The 23,856-nt window shown below is 42.4% G+C and overlaps 1 long non-coding RNA gene across 1 annotated transcript in view; it reads right to left on the bottom strand.

Annotated features, from left to right (window-relative positions):
• LOC135966264 (uncharacterized) overlaps positions 1-21,103 on the bottom strand; it is a 46,829-nt gene extending 25,726 nt beyond the window's left edge. The window contains exons 1-2 of the long non-coding RNA XR_010579489.1: positions 20,301-21,103; positions 11,367-11,431 (exon numbers count right to left, since the gene is read on the bottom strand). This is a non-coding gene — a long non-coding RNA (uncharacterized lncRNA). The remainder of the gene's footprint in view (positions 1-11,366; positions 11,432-20,300) is intronic.
• Between the last annotated feature and the right edge of the window lie 2,753 nt (positions 21,104-23,856).

Genomic DNA, 23,856 nt, shown 5'->3' with positions numbered 1-23,856 from the left:
GTATCTGTCATCTTTAAGCTACAGATGTATTAAATAGACACACATAAAACACACACAAAATCACAAAAGTGTAACATCAGTGTTACTGTCACCTAAGAATGGATGCCATCTCTAGTATGTTGTTCTTTGGTTATCAGTTGCTCCTTGAACCACACACCTGCCCTGCATCCAGAAAGGTATTGCCTATAGGATTCTCTCACAGTAGGCCTGCATTAATTTGTTTCTGTACTATCTGGTTTGGCTAATGTTGCTATACGTATTTTTAATATCTGGGGTCTTTGTATTTGCATAATCTTGCCTGAATTATAACTGCCGGGTTGGAGAAACATCTCTGGCTAACTAGAACAACCAAAAACTTGTTTAAAATGTTCACATACTTTGCATTTGTTATCTTTCATTTACCATCACTTGGCTCAGTTTATTCTATGCAATCTTAACCCACTAAGCTATGCCAACCTGTGCCCATTCCTGTGCTTGCTGTGTATGCATCCATTTCTCAAGGTAGCAGTTTGGCACCTGCCCCCTTAAAATAAGTCCAAGGTCTTAGAGTCCTTTAAGATCACAAACTTGCGCAGACAACTGCCAAGTCATTGACCTTTCTAACTTTGGAACACTGGCCACCTGGCTGTGATAATCACAGCAGCCATACAGGCCACTGATTCCTCTCTGTGTCTTACTGTTCCAGCTCGGACTCTGAGGAGGGGCCACCCCATAATGTGGGGCAGGGAAAGTGAACTTCTAGACAAATGGCCAATAGATGTCCTTAATAAACTGACCCATTTCAAAGCTTTCCCCTCTTAATTAAAATTATAGCGACCTCTGCAGAAAACCCCCCTTTGGACCTTCAAGTTCTTTTTAGGCTCTTGCTTTCCTTTGGGTGGATAATGGACTACAGCTTCAACTTCCCTTTAGGGCTTTCACAAGTGAAAGGAGACAAAAAGGAGACAGGAAAGGAATTTGACAGATGGTGAAAATGCCTCCCCTTGTGCCAAAATCATGCCTGCCTTCATCTACTGTGCCTCTGGTCTCAGGCACCAACCATATCCTGCCCTGCACACATAGGAGGCCCGGAGCGGGCAGAAAGCCTTCATAACAGCAGGCAGAAAGCAGATGGAGCTGCCCCTTTATATAGGTATAGCTACTTAGGTACTCCCTTTCAGCCTGTTTCTGGGTGTTCTATTAGAAAAAGAAAATGACAGCAACCATGGATGAGCCATCACTGCTATCACAAGGCAAATAATTCAGAGAACTTTATGAACACAAAATAGATTATCAAGTAAAACTTAAGAATACAACTAATACATCTCTAGCCATTTAGTGGGTATCCTAGAAGGCAGCTCCTAGACTCTCACATAAGAGATTGACAAGCCATAGTTGGTCAACTAATCCCATACATAATCAGCTAATCTCATACATTAAAAAAAAGTATGTTTCTTATGTTAAATAACTTGTTTTATTGCCTGTCGTGGGGGAAAAATAATATTTTGTGTTTCTTTCATTTTTTAGCCACTTTTGATAAGTACACAGTCTTAAATTCCCATGATTGGGTTAAACCATTATAAATAGGCCTCAGAAAATCCACTCTGACTTTTAGATCCCAGCACTTACATTCAGAAATTTCCTTTCTCCTTTCTGAAATGCTTTTTAAAAATTGCTTTTTCAGTTTGAGTTAGAGTTTCTCTTTTACATAATTTCTAGGACAAGTGATGGAATGTTTGTAAGAAAAAGAAGAATGCAAGATTGTTTTGTCAAACTGAACGGAAGCCCTAGAATAAATACCTACTGGTGACCTTAGAGCCAGTCAATAATCCCAGGCACTAGGGAGGAGCAAATATAAATGTGATAATCTTAGAAAATGTTATTCTAAAACCTGGTCTATTTAAATTTGTTTGCAGTATGCTTATTCGTGCTTAGGTCATGCATCTTATTCAAGTCACAAGCAAATAAATACATAACGCTCATCAGATCTCCAAGAGATGGGTCTGTGTAGCACTTGCCCTCTCAGAGGAGGTAGTTGTAGGCTTGTTGGAAGAATAATTTGCCTTAAATTATGCAAATAGTTGATTGAACACGTTGTTCCTATGAGAAGAAATAAAATAAAAATACTCCCTTATTGTAACCTGGTTCTAACGAGCCTTAACCTTTAAGGGAAGAGTGTTATCTGCAAAAGACACAACTATCAAACCAGAATTCATATCCTGAAACTTGAATTTTAATAAAAAGGGAGTATGCCACTTCTCTAAATTGGGAATGAACGTGAGTTTTCTTTTTCCTTTTTCTTTTTTTTTTTTTTTTTTGAGACAGGGTCTCACTCTGTCATCCATGCTGGAGGGCAGTGGTGTGATCTTGGCTCACTGCAACCCCCACCTCCCGGGTTCAAGTGATTCTCAAGCCTCAGCCTCCCAAGTAGCTGGGATGACAGGTGTGTGCCACCATGCCTGGCTAATTTTTGTATTTTTTGTAGAGACAGGGTTTTGCCATGTTGACCAGGCTTGTCTCAAACTCCTGACCACCTCAGGTGATCCGCCTGCCTTGGCCTCCCAAAGCGCTGGAATTACAGGCATAAGCCACTGCGCGCAGCCCATGATATTTCTTTTTAGGGAGTACACTTTTACTGCTTCCATTTGATAATCGTCTAGGAAACTCTGCAGTTGACATTCACATGCATGGACTGTGTGCAGAGGTAAAATTCCATCCTTTATTCCTGAACCCAAGGTTGCAGTGACAGCATTTAATCCTTCTGAGTGTTTGGCACTAGGTTGTTGATTAATTTGGCTTAAGCTGTGTTTGTGTGTGTGACAGCTGAATGCATAGATTGTAAGCTCCCTACAGGCGAAATATAATTCACATTGTACAATTCAGAGGTGTTTATTATTTTTGATAATGATAATTATACGTCTTCAATATTCTACCAAGTACTTCCATCAAAAACTTTGGAAGAGTTGTCGTAATATGGTATTAAATCTTCAAAAGACTTGGCTTTCTTTTCATTTCAACAAATATTACTAGAGAAATCCTCAAGGCCGGACAATGGGACAAGCCCTCAATTTAGTAATAATAACAGGAAAATATTTATTGGGGATGATATAAAATAATTTCCATAGGCCCATTATAGTAAAGAACCCAAGGCTGGTATGAAGAAAGCACGAATAGAGTTTTGCAATGAAACTAAACTACAGATAAAACTCCAGGTTGGAATATAAACATTCTTTCTTGTATCTGAAATGAGGGTAAGATTAAAGAAAGGCTGGGCATTGAGTTTCTGTTCTTCTTTAACGTACTCCAGTATAAGGCAAGAAATATTTACATACATATGCAAAAAAGGGAAGGGGATTCTAACTGCAGACTCCCTGGCATCTAAGTCTCAGATATTGTTGGATCAATAGGAACCCATCGATACCATCAGACCTATGAGCATAGATGTTATTGCTTCCAAGACCTACCGATGTCACAGCTTGTGAGGTGTGTGACTGTGCACTTTCTAAGTACAGGCTGCCCTCTTACTGCCATCTTACCCAACCAGGCTCATTGGTAAGATGGCAAACACAGGAGGCCAATAAATCTCTGCAAAATAAGATCTAGATTTTTATCTCATCTGTCCTTTGACTCTGCATGACTTGAAGAAACTGGGTAGTATATTCTGTTAGGAAGTTTTCCAGATAGGAAGAACAAGCCAAGCAAAATAAATATTGACCTTCCTTTCAAGAACCTTTTTTTTTTTTTAAGTATTCACTTGAAAAAACACCAAGGCATCCTTCCTCTACTCTCTCCATTCCTACTCCAACCACAGCAATTGCCTCTCTACAGAAATAACCCTTAAGAAGTGGTTGGGAAATGAATGTGACGCCTGCCATCCTGGGCTGGTGCTCACTCACTCCCCATAGTCTGGAAAGTCTTGGTCCTCATAAATTTCATGTGCTGTGTCCTTGCTGCCATGCCAATGTTCTATTTTAAAGTCTACCACTCTGTCCCTACGTAATAAAGAGTCATTAATTATCCCATGTTCACACTAGTTATCATTACTGGGGTCTGACTTTCAAGTCTGACTTAGCATTTCATCTAGTAACAGCATTTTAGGTATTAAACATTCTTAGATTTACATTCAAATGGCAATATTACCATGTACTCAAAATGCAATGCAAGTGAAGTCCAACTTTTAACAAATAATACTCACTGTTACTTAGAAAATCAAGAAATAAACATTTTAACAGCTGAAATTTTGTCTGTTACAGCTTTTTTAGTAGGAAAAAAACTGTCTATTAAAAAATAAATATTTTTATTTTTATTTTGAAAAAATAATGCTGTTAATGCTAGAAAGGATGTGAAAGTTGCAGAACACTTTTATAATTATACAACCCTTTGATTTCTTAGATGTGAAAACTTTCATAGTAATAATACATTATTTAATAAAAATAGAAAACCCAAATCCCTATACACTGTTATCAATGAGCCTGTGATTCTTGTGTGAATGAGTGAAAACCACTCTGTATTTGGAGATCTTTCTGCCAGGGATGCTTATTTCTCTTCTCATCTGAGGTCTGGTCATTGACGGAATAGATGGAGACTGCCCCACTATGGCCACAGGGTAGGATTCCTCTGCAGAATAAAGAGAACTTGTGGACCTGAAGAAAAGGGTTCCTCCTAGATCAAGCCTCACTGGAAAATTCCACTTTAATCCATGATCAGAGGGAAAAACTGGAGCCAGCCCTGTCTGAAAGTCTAGCAGTTCCTAACCAGTGCTGAGCCTGTGCAACTCACAGTCTAGTAGGAGGTTGCTGCGGCATCAGCTGACAAGTCGAGTCTTGCTTAAAACAAATTCTGTCTGAGCCATGGTGATTTCTTGGTTCTTCCAGGACTTGGGGAGGACTTCAGAGAAAAGGCAAAAATACCGAGCATGAAATTATTCTGAAGACATGGAATGCATGGAGAAAGAGTCCCTACTGCCCACTCCCGAAGCAGGAACTCTTGGCTTTTCAATTTCGTATTCTCCATCCAAAGAAATTCCCAAGGAGGCACCACACTCCCAGTTTTCCCTTTTTCCTTGCATTCCCAACAGCTACACAGAACTAAGAAAAGGCTCTCATTGTGAAGGTGGAAGAGAAGATCTTGAAATACTCACTATCATGTTTTCTTTCTTTTCAGCACTTCCTGCCCTTTCCCCTAGTGGGCAGAAGGATCCACTTGGTCTGAAGAAGAATTAGAGTTGTTATGACTGGAAGGCCGAGGGAAAGGAAAAGTTATTGTTCTGAAGTTTTGTTTCCACCCAGGCTCAGGACGAAAGGCAGATCAGACAGTTTCTGCTCAAAGATTTGTGGGCGGCCACTACCAGGAGGCCTGCTGTGAGTCTGGCTGGCTCCTGTCACGAGCACACGACTCTGCCCCCTCACTCATTTTTTTCCTTAGGGCTGGGCAGGAACCTCCCATGACCCATTCCCACATTGCCGCAGATGGTCCTCCATGACTCCAGAATGTGCTGAGCCCATCTGATTGTCCCTTGTGGATGGCCTTTGTGTCAATAATCCGTGACCCTTACAAAACCTACCTCCCACCCCTGGAAAGAGAAGACCGAATCCTTGACCCCAGACGGTGGTCTTAGTGAGGGAAGAGATCCAGCAACACTTGGTGAGTGGGGCTGGCAGACTGGGGGTGGGAGAACTTACCTCCTAACCCAGCAAACAGTGGTGTTTCTGAGAAAGACATTTTGAAACAACAAAAAATGTTTGTGACACCTGCCTTTCTAAATACCTAAGGATTCTGTGAAGATGCTTGCTATGTTGATTGTGATCCAGGGGTAAGAGCTGTGTTTATTGCTGGCCTCCATTAACTGGCCTGTGCCAGGCCAGCACTGCATACTTCTAAAAACAGTTCATTTAATCTTCACAACAGCCCAGTGGGGGTAGATAGTATTTTATGGATGAGGAAACAGACTCCAGTGCTTCTGATCTTAACCACTAGGCTACATTACCTCCCAACAAGACTGGATGATAGAGAGTAAGGATGATACATTTCTTCAAATATTCGATTTCCTAAAATAGATCTATTTTATGATAGATTCTGTTTTAAATAAACATAAAATGCTACATTTTCAGTTGGCAGTGGCAAGAGAATGGCAAGGGAGATAGATTCTTCATTAGTATTCAAGTTCTCACCTTTCCAGGAGAATTTGCTGAGGAATTCCCTTTACATACCATAAAATGGGTAGTTCTCTGTGGGACCACTTCAACACATTTGGTACCACAGAACGAATGGGGAAATAAACTGACTAGGTCTTAAGGCTGATTTTAGGAGATTTGAGGTATTTTCAAATTAGGTCCTTCAATTCCTTTTTTTCTCTCTCTCTCTCTCTTCTGTATGTAAAGCAACATATTTCTGCACCATTTAAGAGAAAAGAAAATGAGTCAGTGTGAGCTGCCAACAGCTGGCTGACAACCTTGAGCACTGGGTGGGTTGGAAACCATCCAGACTTTGCATAAGGAGTTCATTTTGGGTTAGTTTAAAAAAAGGTGGGGGGAAGGAGTTGGCCCAGATCCTGTTCTACAAATTCAGGAACAAGGAGTTGAGATTCCCTTCAGAAACTGCTGGAGGGTGGCTCTGCAGGTCCGTTTGCCAAACACTATTTGACATCTGCTTGTTTCCCTGCCTGATACAAGAAGAACCGTTAACTGTCCAGGTTTTTCCTCTGACAAGCCAAGGATTCAATGCAGCAGTTGAACCATGTGAAGGTTAATTCCCTCTTTTCTCTATATCCCTTTTAGAAAGATGTATTATTTCTACAGACTTCAGATTTTTTTAAGCTTCTTTGTCTTCTTCCTCTTGAATCTTATTCACCCTCACTTTGGGTTTAGCTTATTAGGCTGAGGCTAATTTCAGTAGCATAATAAAAAACTTCACATTCGTTAAAGAATTAAATCCCCTTAGTTCTCTAATGTGTCTCACCTTTTCAAAGTAGTAAAAATGTCATGTTTCAAACAGTAATAGCCATTTTTAGTTTCAAAGTAACAAGTGGTCAATGTAAAAAAAGATTAGACAATGCAGAAAGGCATAAAGAAAAGAGTAAAAATCAACTGAAATCCAACCACTGGAGAAAACTAATCACCATTAACATTTAAATATATATGCTTGCCATCTTATTTTCTTTTATTTTTCTTACAAAGGTAGTTATAAGTTATTTGGTAATCTGATTATTTTTACATATACACATTGGACATATTTCCATGGGAATACAACAGATCACTATCACTGTTTTTAAGAGGTACACAGTACTTCCATGTATAAATGTTCGTTGACTCATATTAATAGACATTTTTGCTAATACAAATCATGCTGCAATGAACTCCCCTGTACATACATCCTTGCCCACTTGTCCAATTACAGCAGGTACTCACTTAATGTCCCCTATAAGTTCTTGGAAATTGTGACTTTAACGGAAACAACTTTAAGCAAAACAACACATAAGGAAACCAATTTTACCAAAGGCTAATTGATATGAACAAAAGTTAAGTTCCTACAGCATATTTCTGGTCACTAAAATATCAAACTTCTAAATAAAGACCCCGAACACTTGTAATATTAAACATTAAAATAAATGTGAGCTATACATACATTTTTAAAAGATTAATGAAAACAAGTCAGGTCATTTTTTACCCAATTATTCCAGTTTAGGGTCTTGGGTGACCAGAGCCTGTCCCAGCAGCTCAGGGCACAAGGTGGGAACTAACTCTGGACAGGACGTCATCCTATCGCAGGGTCAGTCACACGCTCACACACACCCACTCAGACTGGGCCATTGAGACAGGCCAGTTCACCTACCATGCACAGCCTAGGGATATGTGAGGCAACGGGAGAACACGGACAGAACCCACACAGACATGGGGAGAACATGCATACTTCACGCAGACAGTGGCCCCAGCAGGGAATCAATATTTTTTCTTGTCAATGTTGCAAGAAAATGATGTTGAATGACAGACACAACATTATTCTAGGACCTACTGTATTTCTTTATAAGTGCCTCTGAACAAACTTTGCTAGATCAAGTTATACACATATTTTTTAAGACCTCTGATACATAGTGCCAAATTGCCCTCCCATAGAAAAGCTGTACTTGTTAGTCAATGTCACTGATTTTGTAAGAGTGTGGTTTTTCCCTCCTACTCTTACAAATACTGGGTATAAGCCCTTTTTCCTAATTGAAAGATAAAAATTGGTACCTCCATATTTCACTTTCCTTCTTTAATAACAAGGTTGAATTGTTTCTGTATGCTTACAGCTATTTATATTTTTTCTTTTTTGAACTGTCTGTTTTTTCTTGCGTCCATTTTTCTATTGGGATTTTTCATATTTTCCTTCCTGATTTGTAGGAACACATTATATACAAAGGTGAGATCTTCTGGGCTGTATTTCAGAAGCTTGATTGTCCCATGAGATGTTAATAGGTGAAGTGAGGGAAAAAAGACTTCCGTGGTCAGATTTAACACATCATTTCCTAAACTTCATTGACCATGAGGACTTTTTTCTTTTCCTCACAGAACACGCATTGGCATGGTTCAGGACACTGGTGTTCTGAGAACTAACATTTGAGAAATTGTTCTGTAAAGGATACTAATGCTTTATCTGTTACATATGTGGCGTGATTCCCCCTCCTCTGCCAATCATTTGTCCTTTCCTCTACATGTTTTTTCCAAATAGCTTTTAATTCGTGTATTCAAATCTCTCAATATTTTCTTTTGTGGTAATACAGAAGTAGGAACCCTGAAGTCATACTCGTTTGCTTTGAATCCTGGCACTACCACTTGTTGGGACCTTTGGAAAATTACCCTCTCTGTGCCTCAATTTTACCATCTAGGAAATGAGAAAAACTAATGTTACCAAATAAAGTGGCTGTGAGGATTAAATTACTTGACACAAGTAAAGCATAAAGTATTAGATGTTGTTGATGATGATGGTGGTGGTTTACTTTTTGGATCATTTAGAAAGTCTCTCTCTTCTGTTGTAAAAAAAAAAAATTGCCCATATTTTATTGTCATATTTTTATGGAAGTTGATTTTGATATGAGCTATGGACTAAATAATTTTCTCTTTTCCCCAGTGCTTAGATAGATTCTTCCATTGCAGTTAATTGATTAATGCTCTCCTCATCATATACTATACTTTCTTTTTCTGAGTCTTTCTCTTCTGCTCAGTCTATTCTGATACCAAGGCCCCTTCTTTCCTATTCCTTTTCAGAACATTCACAGCTACATTTGCCTAAATCAAGGGCACATGTTGGATTCTCTCCGGGAGTTGCCCCAAGAGACCCTTGGTAGTGGAGAGGGGCCTGCAGGGTGGGATCCAGGTGTCTCTGATACAGGTGAGAAATGTGGATCCTACAGACTGTGAATTTTAACTGACAGTGTGCCCTGTTCATCCCCACGTGCTGCTGAGGCCTGATGTTGAGGGACAGCCTGGGGACTCTCTCAGGAACATTTAAACTCCAGTGTTGTTCATCAAATCACAGAAAAGGTGAGATCCTCATACTCTACCTGGTCCCTCCCCTTTCTGCTGCACCAGTCAAAATGACCTCTAAATGACCAGAAAAGACTTGATTAGGGGCAGAGGAGATTCTAACCTGACACATCCTAAGCTATGGAAAGAGAGCCAACTGGTCTCAGTTGATAGGAAGAGTTGATACTAGGAGGCTCCATGAAGGTGATATTGGAGCACCATTGAGGATGTTTCACTCTGAGCTGAGAGTCCTTGGGTTGCCTGTCAGGCCCAGCACAGCCTTCTTTTCTGCACCACATCATCTCTTGCTCACTTGGTTCCAACCACACTGACCTCTTTGTTGTTCCTCAAACATGCTCCCACTTTAGGGCATTTGCACATGGTTTTTCCTCTAGAATGTTCCTCCCCTCCCTCTGACACCCACATAGCTTGTTCCCATGGAACTTTAAGGCTTTTGTTCCAATGTCACCTTGTCAGTGACGCCATCCCTGACCACTCTATTGAAAGCTGTGCCTGGAGATCTTCAACCTTTCTTGCCCTGTTTTTCTCCACAGTGCCAGTCACTGTCTGACCATCTATTTTCTCATTGTATTGTTGATTGTCTCTCTCCCGTAGAATGTGAGCTTCGAAGAGTCTACCTTCTGTTTGGTTTCCTGCTGTACTCTCAACAGCTAGAACAGAGACTGGCATATATAGGACTCCACTATTGTTTGTAGATGGAAGAGAAAATGAGTGTATCAGTCAGGCAAAGTCACTTGCATAATACTTCATGATGTGTCCAGGCCCAGTGACAATAGCATGTTTTCTGAGAATGTAGGATGACTTAAAGGACTCTGGATTTTTTTTTTTTTTTTTTTGAGACAGAGTCTCGCTCTGTCGCCCAGGCTGGAGTGCAGTGGTGCGATCTTGGCTCACTGCAAGCTCCGCCTCCGGGGTTCCCACCATCCTCCTACCTCAGCCTCCTGAGTAGCTGGGACTACAGGTGCCCGCCACCAGGCCGAGCTAATTCTTTGTATTTTTAGTAGAGACGGGGTTTCACTGTGTTAGCCAGGATGGTCTCGATCTCCTGACCTCGTGATCCGCCCACCTCGGCCTCCCAAAGTGCTGGGATTACAGGCATGAGCCACCGCGCCCGGCCTGGACTCTGGATTTTCAAGCTAGCCTCTACAAATAAGATATCTCTAAAGTGGGGAGAAAGGCTGCTGATATGGTTTGGCTGTGTTCCCATCCAAATCTCATCTTGAATTGTAGCTCCCGTAATTCCCACATGTCATGGGAGGGACCCAATGGGAGGTAACGGAATCATGGAGGTGGGGTTTTCCTGTGATGTTCTCATGATAGTGAGTAAGTCTCATGAGATCTGATGGTTTTATAAAGGGCAGTTCCCCTGTACACACTCTCTTGCCTGCTGCCGTTTAAGATGTCCCTTTGCTCTTCCTTCCTCCACCTTCTGCCATGATTGTGAGGCCTCCCCAACCATGTGGAACTGTAAGTCCATTAAACCTCTCTCCTTTATAAATTACCCAGTCTCAATTATGTCTTTATTAGCAGCATGAGAACAGACTAATAGAGCCGCATCTCTCAAAAGCGAGAACAGACATATGTCTGCGGTAACATCTTTTATTTGATGCCCTAGCTTCATTCCTGGGCTGCCACAGAGCCACTCAAAATGAAATTCAAATTCAAACAACAGTGAGACACCACCACACACCCACCAGTATGGCTACAATAAAAATGCAGAAAATACCAAGTGTGGGAGAGGATGGGGAGGAACTGAAACTCTCATACACTTTGAAAAACTATTTGGCAGTATCTTCCAAAGCTGCATGTGCACATATCATGACCCAGCATTTTCACTTCTGCATATCACCCAACAGAAACACCTACCTATGTCCAGCCAGAAGACAGGCAGGCACAATGTTCACAACAGCACTGTTTGTAAGGGCCAAAATCTGGAGCAAAAAATGGAGAAAAATAGTAAAATGGATGTGGTATATCCACACATATACTACACAATATATGAAATGCATGATCTATGACCACGTGCAATGATATAGATGAACTGAACAAACATAATGTTGCACCGAAGTCAGACACAAAATTGTATAAACTATGAATACGCTTCCATCAGTATAAGATCTATAAACAGTTAAAGCTATCCATGCTGCTAGAAATCCAGAGTGACTAGAAAGGAGGATTACGGAAGCTTTGGGATGCTGGTAATATTCTGCTTCTTTACCTGGGTTCTGGTTACACAGGAATATTTAGTTTTTGACGACCCATCAAGTTGTACACGTATATGTGAAAATCTCTGTCTATAAAAATGTTTTGAAAACTAGGTCCATATATCAGAACCACCAACTGGAGTTGCAGGCCACACATTTGCTAAAGCTGCTTGTTACAAAAAGCTGAAACTATTCCAGGATGCACTGCTCCAGCACTTGGGGTGGAGGTGGGGGGAGAGGAGGAGGTAGGGGGTGGGGAGGGAACTTTCTGACTCTGGCTGGGTCACACCTCTGAGATGCTGCAAGAACAAAGAACGATAGGGGCCAGGAGTTGATGGGAGAAGGTGACTGGTAGACAGCCTCGGGCTTTCTGAGGTATCTGAGGTCTTTGATGGCCTCAAGGCAAACACTGCCTCCTGTCAGGCTCAGAACAGTAAAGACTCTCCAGCCAGCCTTCCTGAGTGCCAACAACCACAGGACTATGCAGGTCTAATTTCTAACCAGACATGAAGGGAAGGAGAATGATCTCTGCTGATAAACCGAGTCTGGAAACTTTGTTACATAATGCAGTAGAAAAAAAGACAGGAGAGAGGGAAAAACATATGAAGTGGTTCTTAAGTAATTTCTAAGAAGGAAGCTGCAGCAGGAACTCTGGCTACATACCAGAGATCGCCCTTTTATTTCTTTCACTTAATAACATTAAACAGGAAAAGAAGGAATGGAAATTCAGGAACTTTAAGGTCCCACTAGGACCAGTGTAGAGGAGGATTCATCCTGCACCAGACCTATAGGCATGGACTATACCATGCCCATGGTGCCAATTAAGCTTTAAGGATCGCACTTGCTAGCATTGGAGAGGTTAGGGGGTCAGGGAGAGGTGGTACCTAAAGAAGGAAAAAGACGACTATCTGTGTTAGACCACTCTTGCATTGTTATAAAGAAATACCTGAGACTGGTGATTTATTTAAAAAAAAAAAAAAAAGAGGTTTAATTGGCTCACGGTTCTGCAGGCTTTACAGGAAGCATGGTTCTGGCATCTGCTCAGCTTCTAAGAGATTTCAGGAAACTTAAATCATGACGGATGGTGAAGGGGGAGCAGGCACATCACGTGGCAAAAGCAGGAGCAAGAGAGACAGAGGGTGTGGGGAGGGGAAGTACCACATATTTCTAAACAATCAGATCTCGTGAGAAGTCACTCACTATGGTAAAGACAGCAACATGCCATGAAGAATCTACCCACATGACCCAAACATGTCCCACCAGGCCCCACCTCCAGCACTAGGGATACAATTCAACATGAGATTTGGGCAGGGACAAGCATTCAAACTATATCACCATCCCGTAACATCCCATGGTTGTGGAAGGGAAGGGAATGGGCAAAATCGGTGGTTGAATTTTGTTGACAACCAAAACTTGGTGGACAACCCCTTTTTGGTATCCCAGTGGTAGAAGCCATTTGGAGAAGGTTGGGAAGTTGAATCAGCCCAGGATTTGTGTGGTCTCCAGCCTTCCAGGAACAAGATCATGCTGCACAAAAACTTCAGACCTCCACCCACAGGATCTAGAAAGGCCAGGATGGAAGAAGTCACAAGGAAAGGTGATACTTAGAGCTCAGTGGTGCTGGTTAGGGAGTCTTTAAGGACACTTGAGAGCCAGCATCTGTGCCCTCATCCTGGCTTCAGATTCTGTGGCCTAAGTGCTAAAACCTCCCGCCCACTCCTACAGATGTGAATCAGAGTCAGGGAAAAACTGGGGGTGGGTGGTGGAAGTCAGAGAAGACAAGAGCACACCAAACCCAGGGTGTTATGTGAGAGGGAGCTGGATCCATAGGGCCTGCTCTGCATCTGCAAGTCCAGATGCAATTGCAACATACTTGGGCAGTTAGCATCGCTACCTGTGTGCAGAAGGCTGCACAAACAGGAAGAGGAAATATTCAAGCACTGGCTCATTCATTTTAACTCCAGAGAGTGTCTAAAACAGATCCCCAAGAGCACGGAAAGTTTCAGATTTGTAGCCAAGCAGATAAAGATGTGGCTAAGGAGGGTATTCCAAGCCAGATGCCAAGTGTATGCCCTCTGTGAGTGCAATGTGCATTGCCCGTGGGCCTAGAGCATTCTAGAATAGATATGCAAAATACATGACCACTTAGGGAAAGTTGAGATGAGTCACTCTTTCGAAGTGTAACCATTTAAAACATCACACTTAGTATCTTTGAGCCCCATAGCACATGCACTGTGAAGAATAAAAATTCAGATAAAATTTAGACTTGCATGAACAATTGTTTTTTTTTTTTAAATAGACACCAAAGGAAACTCAAACCCAAATTCTAGATTCAGAATGCCCAACACTGCTTACCAGAGACAATGGTTTTCGGTGCAGGTTTTAAAGAGTGGTAAGTATTAGATTCAGATGCTAAGCGGCACAAGGAGAAGACAGTTTTGCTGCTCACTCAGTGGGTTTTCTCAGTTTTAGACAAAGGCCACAAGGGATCTTGGGGGGCTCCAGACACTATCTAGTAATTGACAAAAATGATGATCATGATATGAAATACCTGGAGTGCTAATTTCTTTAGAAACCAAATTATATAAGACCTTTGAGGCATGTGAATTTTCATCCTCAAAGTTCAGAACTGCCTGGAAGAATCAGAGTTGATATTGTTCATTTTTAAATACTGTCCAAGTTCTGCTAGATGGCTAGCATCATAATGGGGTAAGAGCAGATCCTGAATAGATCTTTCCTAGCACCCTTAGCCGTTTCCCATGAACCTTAGAGAATCAAAGACCTATAGGCTTAGTGGATACTAAGGGAGATTTGAAGATAACAATGCCATGAAGGCGAAGCCCTTCTCCTACCTGACCCAAGCATGTCAGGCCAGAGACAGTAAGAAAAGGCACCAGAAAAGGCATTCCATGGATAAAAGAGAAGCCAGGGCCCTCCACCCTTTTGAACTCTTTGAAAACTGGAAGGGAAGGCCTGTAAGCAGATGCTCGGACCCTCATGATCTCTTTCAGCCAGGTTCTTGCACTATATCAGCTGATGAAGTCCTTTCCTTCAGTTTAAACACGTGGACTCCTGTACTGAGGGCTCAGGAGCTGTGCTTTCTGACATAGCAGGAAGATATCGGGAAGGTAGCTAAATTCTACTGGCAGAAGCTTAAACTATGTGAGATCTAATATCAATATCCTGTTTACAGATCAGAGCCATTGGCACATAGTTAGGCGGTGAGACACCAATTCTAGGAGGTGTGTACACAAGGTGGAGGGGTGATCCACAGAAGCCTTCCCTCTGTGTTCTCCAGGGCCAAGCAAGATATGACAGGGAAGTAGAGGATGGTCGTTTTGGTTATACAGATGCTGCATCTCTTGAAGGAGTCAGAGGCACGTGAGATTCCCAGGGTCCTAAGGGATCTGAGTTCCTTTATGCTGGAAAGCTCGAGCTTTCCAAGATAAGACCAATGGTAGCTCTCACTTATGTGGCTCTGGTAAACCTAACTGCTCCAGCCAGGAGGGACGAGATGGAAGCTCAGCATAGGAGGTGGTCAAGGAAAGAAACCTAGGACCTCTGAGGTTGAACTAGTGTATTTTTTTTTTCAAGTAAATCTGAATTTTGCATTGAGATGGGCACAGATTAGAACAGCTTAAGGGTGTATTATTAAAACGAGTGCTGAAATATTCTCTATGAAGACACTTTCCCCCAAGAATACTGTGGTATGGTTTTGAAGACCTCATAAGGCTTGGGATGGAACATAGTATGTGACTGTTGCAATGCTTTACACCTTCTGGAAATCTGTAACTGGAGGGCAGAACTCTGGTGGAGGGTTCCACTTATAAGTCTCACCCTAACAGTGTTGGTGGTACTTAAAATAATAAATTGAAAAAAATTATATTAAGTTCTCTAAACTGAAATTATGAAACATTAGTCACCATCCATACCTGTGAGCATTATCCCTGTACCTTTTCCTTGTCTCCCCTGGGGATCTCAGAGAGGCCTCCCTTGTTTTTCAAGTGAATCATATAGCAGTTTATTCCTTGATCTCTAGTTCCACAGTTCCTCTCCCCACTTCCCTCAGTATCTTTATTTCCCTTCAAATTTCACTTTACGGGTCCCTTCATCTGATCAGTGAGTTTCTTGCCAAACATATTTTAAGACCTTCTGGAAGTACCTTGCCAATAACCCATCGCCACATCATTTTTTAAAATGTTGCCAACTCTTCATTATTCTCCATATTCTCTTTTCGATTTCAAGGATAACAAGATCAATCAGTGTGGATGTAACCTGTGTTTCTCAAAGCCTCTCTGGACTAGGGTTTTAAAAGAATCACACTAAACCCTTAATTACTCCCCTTTTCTTGTTCTCCCTTCTCTGCTCTTGTCCTGGAAGAGAGATCATGACAAGGGATCGCTCATAGTGAAGGAGCCACTCCTTGGCTGGCAAGAGGCTCTCCTAATCCACTACAAACAATTAGTCTCAATCCTGGCTTTCAAATAGAAGCACCTGGGGAGCTTTTAAAAAGATGCTGATGCCTGGGTCCTATCCCACACCAATTAAATCAGGAACTCTTGGGATGAAGCCCTAGGGTTGATATTTTTTTAAAACTCTGCAGTGTGATTCTAATGTGCACTCAGTTTCAAAGCACTGTTACGAGCCGCAGTTAGCCATGATCCTTTGTTGAGCATCTATTTGCAGCCAGATGTCAGCCCACACAATCAGGGCATAAAGGAGCAGCACAAGGATTCTCCAATCAAGGTATTCAATTCTCCCACTCACTGCTTCTTGCCTGCTTTGCCTCCCCCACTCTGAGCCAGGGCTTCTATCACTAAAGCAACTCCTAAGAACACAGGGACGCTCTCTACCCCTTGCATGAACTCCTCTGCAAATCTCTTAGGCGTTAGCACTTCAATCACTATCATTCATTCAGAAAATGTAAGTCACCTTTTTTGCTTTGAGTTAATCATTTCCCATTTTCCCAGGTGATTCAGAAATCCAGTGCTCACTGACAATGAGTGGGTAGACACGTGGGCCTGCAGACCTGCCTCACTGTTCCATTAACAGCAGAACACACTTTGAGAGGCAACTGACGATGGAGCCATCAACAAAAGCAGTATTTTTCCAATCATAAAAAAAGAAGTCTGTTTCTGAAAACACAGTTTGATGTGTTTATATTTCATGCAGTGTTAAAATGCTCAGTCGGTTCTAACCTTGTTTGCATTAATCCTCTTTTTGGAATTTGCACATTTGTTTTCAAAGCATTGGGTTGGAGCATTTTGCTGCTGCATGGAAATCGTATCAGCAATCGTACTCAGAACATGAAATGAACCTGCACATAGAGCCCACGCAATTTTAATGTCTGCTAACCAACTGATAAGCACATAGGAAGGGCATAAAAGAATTAGAATAGAGAGCCATTGAGCCAACAAAGGTTCACTTTTTAAGAATCATCACCTTCTGAGGTTACTGGTTAGTACCCTCAGCACCCGTTGCAGCAGAAGCTAATTCATTCATTCACACATTCAAGAAATTTTTCCTTGGACATCTACTGTATGCCAGGTATGATTCTATGAGTTAGGGCTAGACTAAGGAATAAAACACAGTCTCAGCCCCCAAAGTCTACGGTCTTCAACTGATCATATAAACAAATAATAAGCTTTGCAAAAGCTTCTCCTCATTGGTATGCTCTTCTCCCATCTCTTTGTCTGGCTAAATTCTATTCAACCTGCTAGATCTTGAGTAAAGTATTTCTTTATCTAAAACAAGGGTTCCCAACCCCCAGGCCATGGACCAGTACCAGTCTGTGTCCTATTAGAAACCAGGCTGCACAGTGGGCGCGGTGGCACACGCCTATTATCCCAGGACTTTGGGAGGCAGAGATGGGTGGATCACCTGAGGTCAGGAGTTCAAGACCAGCCTGGCAAACATGATGAAACCCCATCTCTACCAAAAAGAGAAAAATTAGCTGAGCGTGATGGCAGGCGCCTGTAATCTTAGCTACTTGGGAGGCTGAGGCAGGACAATCACTTGAACCTGAGAGGCGGTGGTTGCAGTGAACTGAGATTGTGCCACTGCACTCCACCCTGGGTGACAAGAGTGAAACTCCATCTCAAAAAAAAAAAAAAAAAAAGAAAGAAAAGAAACCAGGCTGCACAGCAGGAGGTGAGCATTACCACTGAGCTCCACCTCCTGTCAGATTAGCAGTGGCATTAGATTCTCACAGGAACGTGAACCCTATTGTGAACTGTGCATGTGAGGGGTCTAGGTTGCATGTTCCTTATGAGAATCTAATGCCTGATGATCTGAGGTAGAACAGTTTCATCCTGAAACCATCCCTCCCCTTGATCATCAGTGGAAAAATTGTCTTCCAGAAAACTGGCCCCTGGTGCCAAAAAAAGTTGGGGGCTGCTAATCTAGAAAATGCTCCTTGACATCTCAAGTTAAAGTTAGGCATCCTTTCTAGGTATTTCCATAGCATCAGTGCTTACTCCTATCTGAGGACTTTGCACTTGTATTGTAATTACTTGTTGAACTATTTATATCCTCTCACTAGGCAATGAGCTACTTAAGGACAAGAGCTATGTCATGTCCATCTTTATATCCCCAATGACTAGCACTATGCCTAGCACCTATTAGGCACTCAATAGATAACTGTTGAATGAATAAGTGAAAGAGTGATTGAAGTATTCATAGGGTATTATAAGAACACAGAGAACAGACACCTAAAGAGACTTCCTGGGAGAGGTAGCTGCTAGGGGAAGTTATAAATGGTTAAGTCTGAATTATCCAGGATTAGGCTGGTTGGACAGTAGAGAGAGACATTCCAAGCAGAAGGATAGCATGATAAAAAGAAACCCACAAAAAAAAAAAACAAAAGAGGCATGCCAGAAAATGCCCAGCAACACATGGAAAGGGCACATGCTAAGGCAGCCACAAGGTCATGAGGGATGGAAGGTTCCAACCAAACCAGACTCAAACTCCATTCTTCCCTTTGTTCCCATCCAAATAAAAGAATGAAGACACAGATTGGAGAAGTCCTAGAAGCTCATCTCCAGGATTTCCATACTTGTTGCCAACATATTACATAGTCCCCAAGTCACAAACCATGCCAAAAACTCTCCTTTGACACAAGAACTATGTCTTACCCTGCCCTGTGAGGTTCAGTGCATGGAACCCTCCAGGGGAAAGGTGCCAGGTCATCTTCTTAATACACTTCTTGCAGAAGGTTTCTGTCTCTTATTACAAATGGTGGTAAAACACCTTGTTCGCTTTGGTAGGCCCAGTTTTCCTCTGCCCAGCTTCTTCCTAAAACCTAGCTCCTTTCGTTCAACCTGAGAAACCCTTAGGAGAGCATATTGCCTTATTTATCCTTACTCTGCTGTTTTTTGTTTTTTTGTTTTTTGAGATGGTGTCTCACTCTGTTGCCCAGGCTGGAGTGCAATGGCATGATTTCGGCTCACTGCAACCCCTGCCTCCTGGATTCAAGCAATTCTCCTGCCTCAGCCTCCCAAGTAGCTGGGACTACAGGTGTGTGCCACCATGCCCGGCTAATTTGTCTATTTTTTAGTAGAGACAGGGTTTCACAATGTTGCCTGGTCTCGAACTCCTGACCTCCAGATCCACCCCACTCCACCTCCCAAAGTGCTGGGATCACAGGTGTGAGCCACCGCACCAGGCCCATTGTCTTTTTAAATATTAATTTCAGTGATTTCATCATTTACATTCAATGCAACCAATGTCCTATTTAAGGTGATTCCAGAGCTTCAGTAAAACATCTCTGATTACCCACTTCAAGTAAGAAATTCTAAGAAGATCAGCTGATAGAGTTCAGTCATTGATTAATTCAACAACTATTTAACACATCTGTGTCAAGCACTATGCTGGAGTCTGGAAATTTAAAGATGAATGAGAAATGGTCTCTACCCTTAAACCGTCTGCAGTGTGGAGGAAGCTCTAGGATGGGGAAATTGCTTATGTGGGGAAGTGCTGAGGCCACTGCTGACCTGCCTAAGCCAGCACTTCAGGTTTATGCAGGTCCCTGGATCAGCAGCACAAGCATCACCTGGGAACTTGTTAGAAATGCACATACTTGGGCTTTTCGTACAAACCTAATGAATCAGAATAAGAGAGTGAGGCCCAGCCACCTAGTTTTTAACAGGCCCTCCCAGGAATGCTGAGGCTCACTTTGGTTTGGGAATCTCTGGTCTAAGCTCTGTTCTGAATCGCACCAGGCCAATATGGAGGGTGATTAGCCATTCCCAGCATTCTTCTCTACGATCCCCCCTTCTCCTTTCAGGATATTAATGGGAAACATCAATCCAGAGTGACCACCCAAAATGAAGTAAAAATACTATTTTCTCACATAATGGCAACACATGACACCATTCCCAAATCACAGAGATGGTTTTATGAAGATCAGTATGGTATGGACTAAACCGACCAGAGTCACATCAGCATCAACACGAGGGAATCAGAAAGGATAATATCATCATTGTCGCATGCATTAGTCTGTTCTCACACTGCTATGAAGACACATCCGAGACTGAGTAACTTATGAAGAAAAAAGGTTTAATTGACCCATAGTTCCACATGGGCTCTGGAAACTTACAATTGTGGCAGAATGCAAACGGGAAGCAAGGTACGTCTTTCATGGCAGCAGGAGAAAGAGCCACAGGGGAAACCGCCATTTATAAACCATCAGTTCTCGCGAGCCCTCCCTCACTATCACGAGAACAGCATGGGGGAACCGTCCTCATGATCCTCCCAATAGCCCCCAATCACCTCCCATCAGGACCCTCCCTCCACCACGTGGGGATTACAATTCAAGATGAGATTTGGGTGGGGACACAGAGTCAACCCATATCGTCTTCATTCTCCCCCCTGGCACTTGAAGGGAAAAAAGAATCACATGAGCTTGACTATTCAAAAAAGAAGCAGGAGCTCCAGTTATTTCAGTTCATGGGAATGGAAAAGGGATAAACCGAAACAATAAACTTGAATGCTTAGGAGCATAAAGGCAAGGAGAAACGAGATCACAATCTTGGCCTCTGAGTTCTACAACCCTATGGTTGTTTTAAACAAATTAAAGCAGATTGCTTTCTTTCTGGAGTTCTAGTGAAACAGATCTTGCCACCAGCAGACCCTTCCAAGCTCCTGGCCGCAGTTTATTGGCTCATTGCCACGTGTCATTAGTGACCTATTTTCGCTGCTGTGAAATCGGCCGTGTCTGAAGTCCCCTGAATCAGCAGTTTCTCCCTCCACTCACCGGCTCCAGGCTGGCAAAGCTGACACCAGTGTCACAGAAAATGCAACCCACTGCCCTCTCCCCAAAATGTGGGGAGAGCACGGTTTTGCTATGAAGATGTCGGCTTTGACCTGAGGCTGACTTGAGAGCCCAGCTGTCATGTCTCTTCCAAATAAGCTGCTGAACATGGAATTATCTTGGCTGAATAATTAATCAGGACTAAAAATAACCCCAAACTGCCTGGGCTTTGCTTAAATCCTACACAGGTGAGAGAAGTAGTTTTTTGTTTTGTTTAACGTAATTGCAAAACCCATATTTTGAAAGGCTCTGCACCAAAATATGAAAATAATTACCCAACATGCCAATTTGGGAGGTAATTCACAGTTAATCTGGCTCTCTTAAAAAAAAATGCCACCTTTTGAATTGCACATTGACTTCAGATTGTCAGTTCTTCGTGGTTATGAAAAGCAACCGAGAGTTGTACTCAGAATTTTCTAAGAATACCTTCAAACACAAATCCATGGGGAAAAAATATATCCGTTGGTATAAAGAGCTACGAAAGAGAGCCTGTTACTAGGCAGATTAGACAGTGAGTCAAGTTCCACAAGAGGGCGCTCTCCCTATGCTTCCTTCTCAAAGCTGAGGGCGCTGCGTTTCGCCCCGGCCTTGGCTGCCCTTTCCTTTGCCCTTGTGCAAAGATGTGCTCCCAAGAGCGAATGCTCAGTGTCCTGTGGAATGCTACTCCTGTGACCACTTTCTGATTGAGATCATCAGGCAAATGTTATCTCTGTAACATCAGAGGAGCAACTTCAAATGAAGAGAAATCAAGCAAAACATTAAAAATACAGAGGAAAGAAACAAATAAATACATCTAAACTGCCTGCTCTCCATGGTGATCTAGCTTTGTGTGTTCATTTTCTTGATACTGCTGTGATAAAAATAGGATGTGATGAAATGAATTACATCCATCACAGCAATCTTGTGTACAGACCGAATCTCAGACCCAGATGTGGCTCCAACTAACCAGTGACCATGAGCAGGGCCCAGGTGTATTCTGGGAGGCTGCTCACCCTCCGTGCCATTTCTTTCCTTCCCATGGGCACAGCCTCACCTTGCGTTGAAGACAGATTCTACGAATCTGCCTCTCATCCTAGATGGCCACTAGGCAACTCCACTGGGACCATTTCTTCCTGCTCTATGCTCCCGTGACCTTCATTCATACTCCCTCTTCCTCTGCTGGAAACCTACTTCTTTTACCTCCTCAAAGGTAAAAGGACCAGCTGGTGAACAAAAGAATAAATTTGCTCTATCTAAAGAGAAACATTAGAAGAATGGAGGAAAAATTGATGCAAGGCAGATGACTTGGGCTCATCATAAAGCACTGAGCAGTCAGCAGAACATTAAGAACAGACTTCTATTCCCTACCACAGACATACCCATCTGCATACCTGAATGCTGAGACCAAGCCTCACCAGACGCCAGCGGCATAAATGAGAGGAGTCACTTACCCTCTGAGGCTCAGGCTTCTCAACTGGAAAAAAAAGATAATAAAAATATCAGCTCAGTTGGGCTTAGTGGCTCATGTCTGTAATCCCAGCACTTTGGGAGGCCAAGGCGGGTGGATCACCTGAGGTCAGGATTTCGAGACCAACCTGGCCAACATGGTGAAACCCCATTTCTACTAAAAATACAAAAATTAGCTGGGCGTGGTGATGCATACCTATAGTCCTAGCTACTCAAGAGGCTGAGGCAGAAGAATCGCTTGAGCCCAGGAGGCGGAGGTTGCAGTGAGCTGAGATCACTCCACTGCACTCCAGCCTGGGTAACAAAGCAAGACTCCCTCTCAAAAAAAAAAAAAAAAAAAAAAAAAGCCTAATGAATTGTCAGTCTCAAGTCAGTGGGTAGCCAGTGGGTGACCTGGTAATGTAATCATTCTGTGAAAGAGAGGGTCCATAGAATACAACGAATGTGTGATCTTGTTACTTCATTTTCTGTGATGTGGGTTGAATAAGAGTCACAAAGAATAAGAGAAGAGCTGTGGTTGTTGGTACAGAAATAAACACTGTTCATCTTGAAACTCTCACCTCGTCCCCGGAAGTATCCAATAGAATTTACTGATGTATATTTCCTACCCAGTGTAGTCAGTTAATGTGTAATAAAAATGCTGAAGTCCACAGCTTAAATTATTAAAATTCTAGCAGGTATACCAGGTCCTGCTTGGAAATGCATGCAAATTCTTCATTTGAATAGTTGATTTAATATCATTAGTTCCACCCTATATCCTCTGGTTAGATCTCAGCTCTAATGAAGCCTCAGGAGCTGATGGTATTCCCTTACAGTCTTGTTAGTTTTAGAGAGAAAACTCTCCCCACAACCACAAAAGTCTTCTCCTAAGCCCTTAACCTAGATATGTCACAAGGAGCATGAAGCATCATCACTCCTGGGACAATGACCCTAAATCCTTGTCCCACTGAGATAGTAGCCCTATGTTCCTGTCAATAGGAAACCCTTGGTCATTTGTTGTGGACCAAGAGGAGGCTGTGGCCAAAGGAGGTTAGGAGGAAAACCTGGTTTGGCAAAAATGATGCAGAACAGGGACTTGCCAGACAGTAAGGGTAAAAAGAAAATGACTTCTAACTGGTTATGTGGCTGAAAGTCAAGGTGCAGTTGCACCTTGTGGCCTTTGGCTCTCCAGAGGCAGGAAAGAGGATAAAAAGGTAGTGGAAATACCTAGAAGATGAGACCTGAGACCAGCAGAGGCAGAGAGGTCTTTCTGGCTTTCTTTGGGAGAGTAGCATTCCTCATTTCTCAACTCTGTGCTCCCTATGACTTCTGTTTAACTTCTGTCAAAGTACTTGTCACCCCACGTTACTCTTTCCTATTTGTCTATGTTCCTCAGTAAACTTCAAGCTCCACGTGA

The sequence above is a fragment of the Macaca fascicularis genome, chromosome 11 (genome assembly GCF_037993035.2).
Source record: "Macaca fascicularis isolate 582-1 chromosome 11, T2T-MFA8v1.1".
NCBI classification, from domain to species: Eukaryota; Metazoa; Chordata; class Mammalia; order Primates; family Cercopithecidae; genus Macaca; species Macaca fascicularis.
The sequence above is the reverse complement of the archived record's forward strand: the minus strand, read 5'-3'. Positions and strand labels throughout refer to the sequence as shown.